Here is a 10,632-nt window from a genome sequence, read left to right on the forward strand (position 1 = left end):
AGAGACCTTGACAAAGTTATTTCTGGAGACTGGCAATGGATGGATAAATGCTTCTCATTCTTACAGCCTTATTAATTTTGATATGTTGTTTTGTTCAATGTTTCTCTACTTGGTGCTATGACTTCACGACGACAGATGATCCTGACCACGCACAGAGACACTTCTTCACTGTAGCACTGGATTCAGCTGCCTCCATCTTTTGTAACTCCCCTACAAACTCAACTGATCAATGTTGACCCAAATAGGTAGGGACAACTCTATGCCCCTACTCAGCAGGAAGAAATTACAGAAGATGAGACCTTCTACCTTCAACTACCTTAAAGATTTAAGGGTCAAAATTGTTCAGGGGAAAATAATAAGGGAACAAAAAACTGGCTGAAAAGTCAAAGATTTGACTAATCTCCAAAGAAAAGGGGAGAATGTACGGACCTATTTAGCCAGAGTGACTCCATCTTGGTTAAAAGTCATTTTTTTGTTTGTGCAGTAAAACTTAAACTGACCCTGCCCCCCTCCCCGCAGAGGAACTTACTTAGAAGAAAGTCTGGGAAACCAGTAAAATATGGTCATCCAGTTCCTAATAACAGAGCCCAGAATACAAGGCCAGGTCGGCCAGTTCCTGATAACAGAGCCCAGAATACAAGGACAAGTCGGGCCAGGTGGAGTCATCCAATCAGTAAGAAACACACATACTTTTTCCCTAATCACCAAAGACTACAAACCCCGCCGTTTGGGCACCAACCTTGAGCACCAATTCTGACCAGAGTAATAGGTTGGGTCAAACAACTACTATAGGGTAAACTGTAATTCAGTTGGCCACCTAGTGTGACCTAACATGACTACAATCTCATTGGCCACCTATGTGTGGCCAGGCTTTTGCTCTATAAAACGTCATCTGTAAGATGGGGAGGGGTCGCCCTCTTTGGAGGCGGCCCTGACTGGTCAGTCAGTCAATTCTTGAGCCTGTAAGCTGGGGGTGGTCGCTCTCCTCGGGGAAGGCCCTGGTGGGTCAGTCTGACTTCTAATGCTTAGCACAGAATAGAGCTTTGCATAACTTTCACCTTGTCTCAGTCTCGGTCCCCCGGCCAATCAGTCTGATTTCTAATACTCATCATAAAATAAAGTTTTAAATAACTTTCACTTTGTCTCAGTCTCCTTACATTTAATAACGGACCTAACAAGAACCGAAAGTTGGCAACATACCATATTGGGGAGAGGGAGGGGAGGAGGACTTCAGTCACTTTGGGTTGGGAGTGTAGACAAATACAATTCCCCTGGTGGGAAATTTGGCACTATGTCTAAATATTTCAAACGCATATATCCTGGGACGCAGCAAACTCATTTCTAAAAACGTATGTTACAGTTTTACAGATGAACACGTTGAAAATTACATGCTGAGAGGAAGGGAACACTTTAAATTAGCAAACGTGCGGAAAATCGCAGTACAGTTAAAATCCGGGTGAAAATATTGTGCAAACTACAATCTAAACAACTTATTTACCAACATCTGTGGATGATTTTATCATTTAAGTTAGGCAACGTTTTTCTATATCCCTCAATTAACTACTCAACTGCTTCTTCAAAAGACCTGAAGACTCCCGGGGGTGAGTATAAACAGGTTTCCTGCCCTCCAGAAGGTTCTTCTCTCAGAGGAGAAAGACTGGGCAAACACCAGCGACGGGCACTTCTGCTGCTGGACTCCCGCTGCCAGCGACTGAGGATGGGGGCGGGGAGCCGGATGCCAAGGCAGAGGGTTCACCACAGAGTCCGAGGAAAACCTCACGACGAGGGTGGGATTCGAACCCACGCGTGCAGAGCACAACGGATTAGCAGCCCGTCGCCTTCACCACTCGGCCACCTCGTCGGGTGCGGGGCTCGCGCGGCCAGACTCTTCACCCCGCAGCCGGGGCAGCGATGATCCGCGAAGCGTCTCCTCCGACCTCCCGCGGACTCGACCCTCACGCCGCCCGCCCGCGCCCCCGCAGGCGCTTTCAGTTCCCGGCGGGACGACGCATCCTGGAGCGGCGAGTACACCCGGCAGGCTCGGGGGTCCTGCGCGCGCACCTGTTGGCCGCCCCTGTGCCCCGAGCGCCCGGGACCCCCATGCGCCCGCCGCTCCGGGGAAAGGCAGGGACCCCCTGGATTGGCCCCTGGAACGCGCGCGACTGCTGGGCCGCGCCCCCGTCCCTCCTGTTCGCTGCGGCGCGGCGCTTCCCGCGACCCCGGAGAGCGTGGCCGGAGCGAGAGCTGAACGCAAGCGCGCGGACCAGACGGCGTAGGCGCCCCAGGAACCTGGGATCTCAGCGGGGCCGCCTCCACCCTGGGGACTGCCCCGTGCGGAGCTCCGGGGCGCGGGGTCCGGCGGGGTCCGGCGGGTCGGGGGTCCAGCCCGCTCACCGGGGCGCTTGGGACCGGCCACCTCGCCAGCTCCGCCTCCAGCCCTCTCCGCCTGCGTGATGTTGACTCCCCGGAGGAAGCCGAACTTAACTTCGGTAAACCCAGGACCAAGAGCCCTTCACTGACAGGCTTCTGTGCTTTTCTACAGTTAGTGCAGGATTTTGGAGACAAACGGAAAGACAAGAGATTCTTACTTGCCAAGATGCTTTTTCCTTCCTAGGAAACCTCTGCCCCTGTTCCTAGCTTTGGCACGGCACACCGTCTTCCGTCCCTGTCATCTTCCTTTACTGAATTTTCAAAAACTCACCTCCAGCACAAACTACCCATCATGGGAAACTCCCCTCAATTCATGGCTTAGAGGACGAAAGATTTATTCATTTAGTGAAAATTTAGTCATTTAGTCAAAAATCCATATTACCAGTTATGATTTTCCTTAAGCCTTGAGTTAGGACGCCCGTTTTGTTCAAATCACTTACATTCACTTATGTGTCCCTCTCCACAGTTCCAAGGAAACCTAATTTCTACCGGTGACTTCAGAACTATTTCTCAATACAAATTCTGAGTCGGAAATTTCCCTGTTAGATTAACAAGTTTTTTTGTTTTTGCTTTTTTTTACTGTTTTCCCTCCAGTGCTCCCGGAGAGCAGAGATATTTCATTATTCATCACATGACAGGCAACAGGTAGTCAGTAATAGGCGCACAAGTTACTCCTGAGTGAATGAATGGAATAATTCTGTATTTTAATAGAACTACTAAACACCGAAAAGCAAGGTACACAGAGAGACTGTTTTCAATTATTTCAGTTTGTTGGGCTCATAAGCAACACCGCAGGGCTGTTGTGAGGACTGAATGAAAGTGCAAAGTGCTTTAAAATACCTGGGCTTGGAATCACCATTGACTGACAAAGCTTTGCATTATCATTATTATCCCTAAGAAAAGAGAACCAGCAGAGGGAAAAAATGAACCAGTAATATGTGCAGGCAACCCACAGAAGTAGGAAAAAAATCAGAAAATAAACGTCTTAAAAGAAGCTCCACTTCATGTATATTTAAACATATGCTAATTAAAATAGTAATAACTTTTCCCTTCCATCAGATTGACAAATATTTCTAAAATTAGTAATAACAAATCTGGGCCAGATGTTGGAAAGCCTGATTTGAAATACTGTGGTGGTGATGTAAATGGGCAGAAACACATTAAAAGATAATTAATTAAGTCCTACTAAAATTTAAAGACTTACATCCTTATTCCCTTCCTAAAACCCAACTATATAGTGGGGGTGGGAGGGATGCAAGTTCAAGTGTAGTACATACAGTCTTGTTATTATTATCATTTTAAACACCTATGAAGGTAGGTCCATAAAGAGTTTTAGGTAATATCAGTGAGGACCCTTCAGCCTCAGTTTCATGAAGGCTCAAATTCAGACTTTTCTTGATCCCTCCAAAGTACATTATACATACAATTATTGTATATTTATTTGGTGTTAACAGAGTTCATCTTTCAGTATAATTATTTCAAATATATCCCAATGTTTAGAATCTTCATATTGTGTTTATTTTGTATTTATTTCAATGTGCTGTAAGACTAAAAATAGTGGAAATTGCCCTGGGCATTTTACAACCTTTGAAAAACCATCATGGGCACTGACATCAAAAAATATCTGTAAGAAATGACATATCAGATAAAGGGCTAGCATCCAAGATCTATAAAGAACTTAATCAAACTCAACATCCAAAGAACAAATGATCCAGCCAAGACATGGGTGGAAGACATGAACAGACATTTCTGCAAAGAAGACATCTAAATGGCCAACAGACACATGAAAAAATGTTCAACATCACTTGGCATCAGGGTAATACAAATCAAAACCACAATGAGATACCACCTCACACCAGTCCGAATGGCTAAAATTAACAAGTCAGGAAATGACAGATGCTGAGAAAGGGGGACCCCCCCCTACACTGTTGGTGGAATGCAAGTTGGTGCAGCCACTCTGGAAAAGAGCATGGAGGTTCCTCAAAAAGTTGAAAATAGAGCTACCCTATGACCCAGCAACTGGGTATTTACTCTAAAGACACAAATGTAGGGATCTGAAGAGGCACGTGCACCTAAATGTTTATAGCAGCAATGTTCCATGCCTAATGACCAGTTTACAAGAGATACGGAGAATAAAAAAACACATTAAGTGATACCACAGGGAAAACATCAACCAAACTTAGAACATAAGAAATTCTACAGGACAGATCACTGAGTTACATAAACAAGCGAATGGTATTTAAAAAAAAAAAAAAGGTACTGTTACACGGTGAAAATTTTAAGAGATTTTATCAAACAAAAGCAATGTGTGGACCTTGTTTGGGTTATGAATCAAACAAATCAACTATAAAAAGGCATTTTTACAAAAATGAGAAAACTGACTTGGACTGGATATTAGTATTAAGAATTTTAGTTAAGGGCGCCTGCTGGCTCAGTTGGTTAAGTGTCGTACTCTTAATTTTGGCTCAGGTCATGATCTCAGGGTTGTGAGATTGAGCTCCACATTGGGCTCTCTGAGCTGGGGGTGGTGTCTGCCTGACATTCTCTCTCCCTCTGCCTTCCTTCCTCACCTCTGTAAAAGAAACATTAGGGGATAAATTTAGTCAATTAGAATTAGAATTAGAATTGTAGTTAAATTTTTTAGATGTGATAAAGTTATTGAAATTATTTTTAATGTCTTTATCTATTAGAGGTATATACTGAGATATTTAAAGACCAAACTGCATGATGCTTGAAAATAGCTTGAAATACCTCAGAAAAAAAGGAGGGGAATGAATGAAATAAGAGAAGCATGTGTTAATCATTGCTGAACCAGGCTGAGGTGGACGTGGACATTCATTATACTATTCTAACTTTATGCAAGTTTGAATGTTTTAATAACCCAAGTTAAAAGATTTTGTTTGATGCAGGTCTCATAGTTGTAAACTCCTAGTTTTTTTTTTTAAAGATTTTATTTATTTACTTGACAGAGATCCCAAGTAGACAGAGAGGCAGGCAGAGAGAGGAGGAAGCAGGCTCCCTGCTGAGCAGAGAGCCCGATGTGGGGCTCGACCCGAGGACCCCAGGACCCCAGGACCATGACCTGAGCGGAAGGCAGAGGCTTTAACCCACTGAGCCACCCAAGCGCCCCTCTAGTTTTTATTTGTAAACAGTAGTCAGGGCACCTGGTACCTCCGTTGCTTGAGCATAAACTCTTGATTTCAGCTCAGGTTGTGATCTCAGGATTGTGAGATCGAGCCCCGCCCTGGCTCTGTTTGCTCAGAGTGGCGTCTGCTTGGAGTTCTCTTCCTTCCCCTGCTCCCTCTCTTAAATAAATAAATCTTTATATGTAAACAGTGGTAAAAAGCTCCCATTCTTAAAAGCTTAGTTTGATGAGTACACAACTCTAGATTGACAATTACTTTATTTCAATACTTCTAAAATAGATTTCCCTTTTCCTGGATTGTATCATGGAATTAAGGTTGTTAACATTCTAACTGTTCCTCCTTTGCAGGAGACCTGTCCGTGTTCTCTGATTTCAGACCTCCTCTTTCAGTAGGAGGTGTGAAGTTATAGTTGCTCACTTTACCCTCCTTGTGATGCACTGTGCTTTCTGAATCTTTTATGCATGAAAATTCCTCTCCAGCTCTGGGAAATTCTCAGCTATCATGTTTTCAAATATTACCTCACCTACATTTTTCTTTTATTCCTGGTTGTAATTATTATATACTTCAGAATTTATTACCTGAGCCTACATCTCTACTGTGTTCTTTTATCTACCTTCTGTGGCTGTTATAAACTACCCCGAAACTCAGGGGTTTAAAACAACACCCACTTATTATTTTCTCACAGTTCTGTGAGGTGGCAATGTAGGGAGAGCTCAAGTGGGCGGTATCGTCCCTTCTCCTGTGGGGTCAGCTGGACTAATTTCTATGTGGCCAACGGGCAGGTCAGCCAGAGACTGTTCTTGGATAGCCTCCATAACATATCCGACAGGGACTATTTCTGGGAGTTGATAGATTTCCTTCGTGTCATCTTTCTAGCAGGATGGTCCAGCCTTTTTTTTTTTTTTTTTTTTTTTTTACAATGATAGCCGTCTTCCAGGAAAGTGAGGGTTGGCATGACAAGGTTTCTCTAGATCAGGCCTGGAAGTGGCACAACATCACCTCATTGTACTCCACTGGTCAGAGCAGCTCAGAGTCAAGGTTTAGAGGAATAAGTTAGACTCCACCCCCGATGGGAGGAGGTGCAAATGACCTGTGGTCAGGTTAATCTGTCACAGCTTGCTTCACATGTTCCACGTTAACTACTTTTGTTGTATTCTGGATCAGCGTTTTGGCTTTATCTCTCAGTGTAGTAATTCTTTCTTTGGTTGCAGCTAATATGCTGTTTCATTTCAATTATTATTATTTTATTTATTTATTATTTATTTATTCAATTATTATTATCTTTATTTCTAAGTTCTAAATTTTATATCATTCTATTCATTCTTCTTGCATACTCTGTATCCTTAATTTATTGATACATATCCCACATAGCTATTCTTTGTCTCTTATCTTAAAATTTCAACATCTGCAGTAGCTTAGGTCTATATATGTCACGTTTTTTATCTTCTAAACCACAGGCATAATGGTTTCTCTTTCTGTGTGTGTAGTCATCCTTATTGTTGAGCTAGTTATACGATCTTAATACGAATGAGTCTTGCAGGCGCAACCTGGGGAAGTCTTCTGTCAAAGGGGATATGTTTCTGCTTCTTCCTGAACTGGGGACAAAGCTGACTCTGAGCCGCCTGTGTCGCACTACAGTGGGACAGAGTGGGACTGTAACAAGTGTCAGGCTCTGCTCTTCCACCTCCCCATTCTTATGGTACGAAAACATTCATCCCTACAGTGGCCTCGCACCTGGCTTCAGGATCCCCTGCTCCTGGACTGACCTAGGTGAGTTTCCTGTACTGCTTGCTCCCAGCCTCTCGGACTCCCAGGCCCTCTAGGCAGGGCTCCCAGATCTCACGCTTGCATCACTAATTGTCCTGACCTCGGCTCCAGGTGCCCCTGAATTACTGTAGAGCCAGGTAATATTTACTGGTTTTGAGTGACCCCCTAGAGAATTCCCCAACTCTTTGTGAGACTAGAAAAGTCACAAAGGGGGAATATTCAAGGACTAATGGTTGGGAAGTAGGACCTTCTACTAAGTCGTAACTGGTGAAGATTAAAAAAAAGAAGAAGAAGAACCAAAAGGCACAAATCACTGAAAATGGACAGTCCTGTCATTAAAAGGGATGGTTTTCAATCCATAAAGAATGCCACAGATGAAATTCATGGACATGTAATAGACTGGAAGGAGATTTTTGCAACAACTAAGACTGACCAGAAATCAATATATACTAAATAAAAAGACCCCTTGCAGAGGAATTAAAAAACAAAAATTTAAAAATACCAACAGAGGGGCATCCGGCTGGCTCAGTTGGTGGAGCACCTGACTCTTGATCTCTGGGTTGTTAAGTTCGAGGCCCATGTTGGCTGCAGAGATTGCTTTAAAAAAACAAACAAACAAACAAACTTATGGAAAAAAATGAAATACCATCAGAAAAAGAGAACAAGGAAAACAAGGAGAAACAAAGAAAAAGGGGACAAAGAAATAAATAATTCAGAAAAGTAATGCCTAAATGACTTCCAATATTAAGAGATGTTGAACCTCACTAGAAATCAGAGGAAGGCAAATCACGAAGAATCCCGCCTACTGAGGAATGGCGCCCATCATGAGGGTTAACAGCAGGTGTTGTTAAATATGCTGGGGCTGGAAACTTCTGTGTGCTTCTGGCAGGAGAGAAGTCAGCACAGCTGTCCTCCAACGCCACCTTGCCCAACGCACTGCGACCAAGCACCCCATGTCTGCTGTAACAGACCCAAGGGCCCCAAACTCTGGGTGGCTGACAGCAACACACATTCTCTTCCACTCTTAGAGGTGTTTGCGCCCCGCTCCTCGCAGAGGCTGCAGGGGAGACTCTGTTTCCTTCAATTTTCCGGCCGTTAGAGCTGCACTGTCTTCATTTCTCCTTTACCTGTCCCTCATGGAAGGACAGGGGTGACTACCTTCAGGGCCCATCCAGACGGCCCAGGAGGACTTTCCCGGTGCAGAGTCCTACACCATTGCATCCACCTTCTCTCCGCCTGTGGTAACAGTCCCAGCTGAGACCTGAAGGCCTTCAAGGGCCATGTGGTCAAGTTTACCGCGGGCACGTGTATTTTTGGACCCTGGGTGTCTCGCCCAGCGAAATTCTCCCGCAAATCTTCAGGGGAAACTTAAAGATGCTTTCGGCAAACAGGCACAACATCTAATTTTAAGGCTTAACTGTGCTCTTTACCCCTCTTCTTTCTTCGTCTCTGCTCTTTTCATTGTAAAGACTATGAACGAGAGAGTTCTCCCGCGAAACACCAGAGTATTGGGGCGTGGAGCCGTCACCCATCCGCGGGAGGCGGTCTCCAGATGGAGCTTTACACAACCTGCTGCTTGTACTGCCGTGGGAAAGGCATGGCCTGAAACTACCACTCAATTCTACAGGCAGACCCAAAGTGGAAAACGTTCTACTGGGAGGGGGGGGGGGGCTGTGGAAATGTTCCAGATTAAAGAAAACTAAAAAGACAGGCCAACTAAATGCAATCCTGACCCCAGACTAGACGCTGTACCAGAGAGGAAATCGGGTCAGATGGTCAAACGGGCGGGCGGACTGTAGTGGAAACAGGGCTACTGCTTAAGGGTCAAAGTAGCCAAGTGTGTGAGCGACCGGGTGGGCTTCAACTTAATCTCGAAGGAGAGACAGAGGAAGCAAACGCTGAAGAAAGGGAATACTATTAACAGCTAAAACTGGGTAAAAGGCAGACAGGTATTTTTATGCCATTTTTATTTTTTTCAACTTTCTAGTAAGTTTGAAGGTGTTTCAGAGGCAGAGAGGGAATGCACGGGAGGCTCCAGAGAAATCAACGGCTGGGAATCTGGGTTGGACCGCGCCAACTCTCTAAAATAGACGCTTTACCCCCAAACCATCCAAGGAACCAACGATTCTTCGTGGCTCCCGGGGTCCCACGGGCTGGTCGTGAGCAGCCCGAGCCAGGCCACCCCGGCCCGCTCACCTGACACCGAAGCAACATTGCCACGCACCCCCCACGAGCCCCGCAGAGCGGGGGCCGCCAGGGCTTTGCGGACGGGGACCCCTGTCGCCCGGGCTCGGGTTCCCAGCTTGTCCGGGCGATCGCTGCAGGACACCGCGAGCGCGCGGGACGCCCCCTGCCACCAGCACCGAGTGTTCAGGGGCTGTTTCCGGCTGCCGCAAACCGAGATGGGGGGAGGGTCCGGGGGAGGGGCGCGGTGGGCCCGGAGCCAACCCCGCCCCCCTCCGGCCCCCGCCGCACCGCCCCCTGCTGCGCGCCCCGCCTCGCCTGCGCCGCGCCGCCCCGCCCCCTGCTGCGGCCCCCGCGGCTCCTCCGCCGCAGGCGGGACACGTGGCTTCCGGGAGCGAAACCGCGCGGGCTCCGCCGCCTCCTCCCGCGGGACCCCGCCGGGGCGTTTCGGACGCCGCACGCGGCCCGCACGTGAGACGTCTGCGCCCCCGTTTTCTCCGCGTCTTCCTGACTCTCGGAGGCGAAGAATGATTATAAATCACGAAAGGAATCCGCAGCACCGCACCCGCAGTCGGGGGTGTAGCTCAGTGGTAGAGCGCGTGCTTAGCATGTACGAGGTCCCGGGTTCAATCCCCGGCACCTCCACCCGTTTTGGGGGAATGCGCCTGGGATCGGGGCGCGTCTCCCCGGCTAACCCGCCGCCTGCTCCCCTTCCGTTTTCTACCCGCCCGAGGTGCGGCAGTGACACCGACCTCCGACTGAGAACAAAGGTCCTGGGCCCTGCGCACTACGAACGCGCAGAGCCTCGGTCTCATCCTCTTTCTTTTGAGTTCTGGAAAGTTCTTGGGGCAAAGAACACACTGGAGGTGAAACAGCATAAAAAGATGGTATTGGTGGGGCGCCTGGGTGGCTCAGTGGGTTAAAGCCTCTGCCTTCGGCTCCGGTCATGATCTCGGGGTCCTTGGATCGAGCCCCACATCGGTCTTCCCCGCTCAGTGGAGAGCCTGCTCCCCCCTCCCCCCCGCCTGCCTCTCTGTCTACTTGTGATCCCTCTCTCTGTCAAATAAATAAATATTAAAAAAAAAAAAAAAAAGATGGTATTGAT

General features: G+C 47.0%; 2 non-coding genes across 2 annotated transcripts; one reads left to right on the forward strand and one right to left on the reverse strand.

The window, feature by feature from the left end:
• Positions 1 to 1,779: 1,779 nt before the first annotated feature.
• Positions 1,780 to 1,861, reverse strand: TRNAS-GCU. The gene has a single exon. It is a non-coding gene; the product is annotated as a tRNA-Ser (tRNA).
• Positions 1,862 to 10,100: 8,239 nt separating this feature from the next.
• TRNAA-AGC lies at positions 10,101 to 10,172 on the forward strand. Its single transcript has one exon. It is a non-coding gene; the product is annotated as a tRNA-Ala (tRNA).
• The last annotated feature ends 460 nt before the right edge of the window (positions 10,173 to 10,632 follow it).

Source organism: Neovison vison, chromosome 1 (genome assembly GCF_020171115.1).
Source record: "Neovison vison isolate M4711 chromosome 1, ASM_NN_V1, whole genome shotgun sequence".
In the NCBI taxonomy this organism is placed as follows: Eukaryota; Metazoa; Chordata; class Mammalia; order Carnivora; family Mustelidae; genus Neogale; species Neogale vison.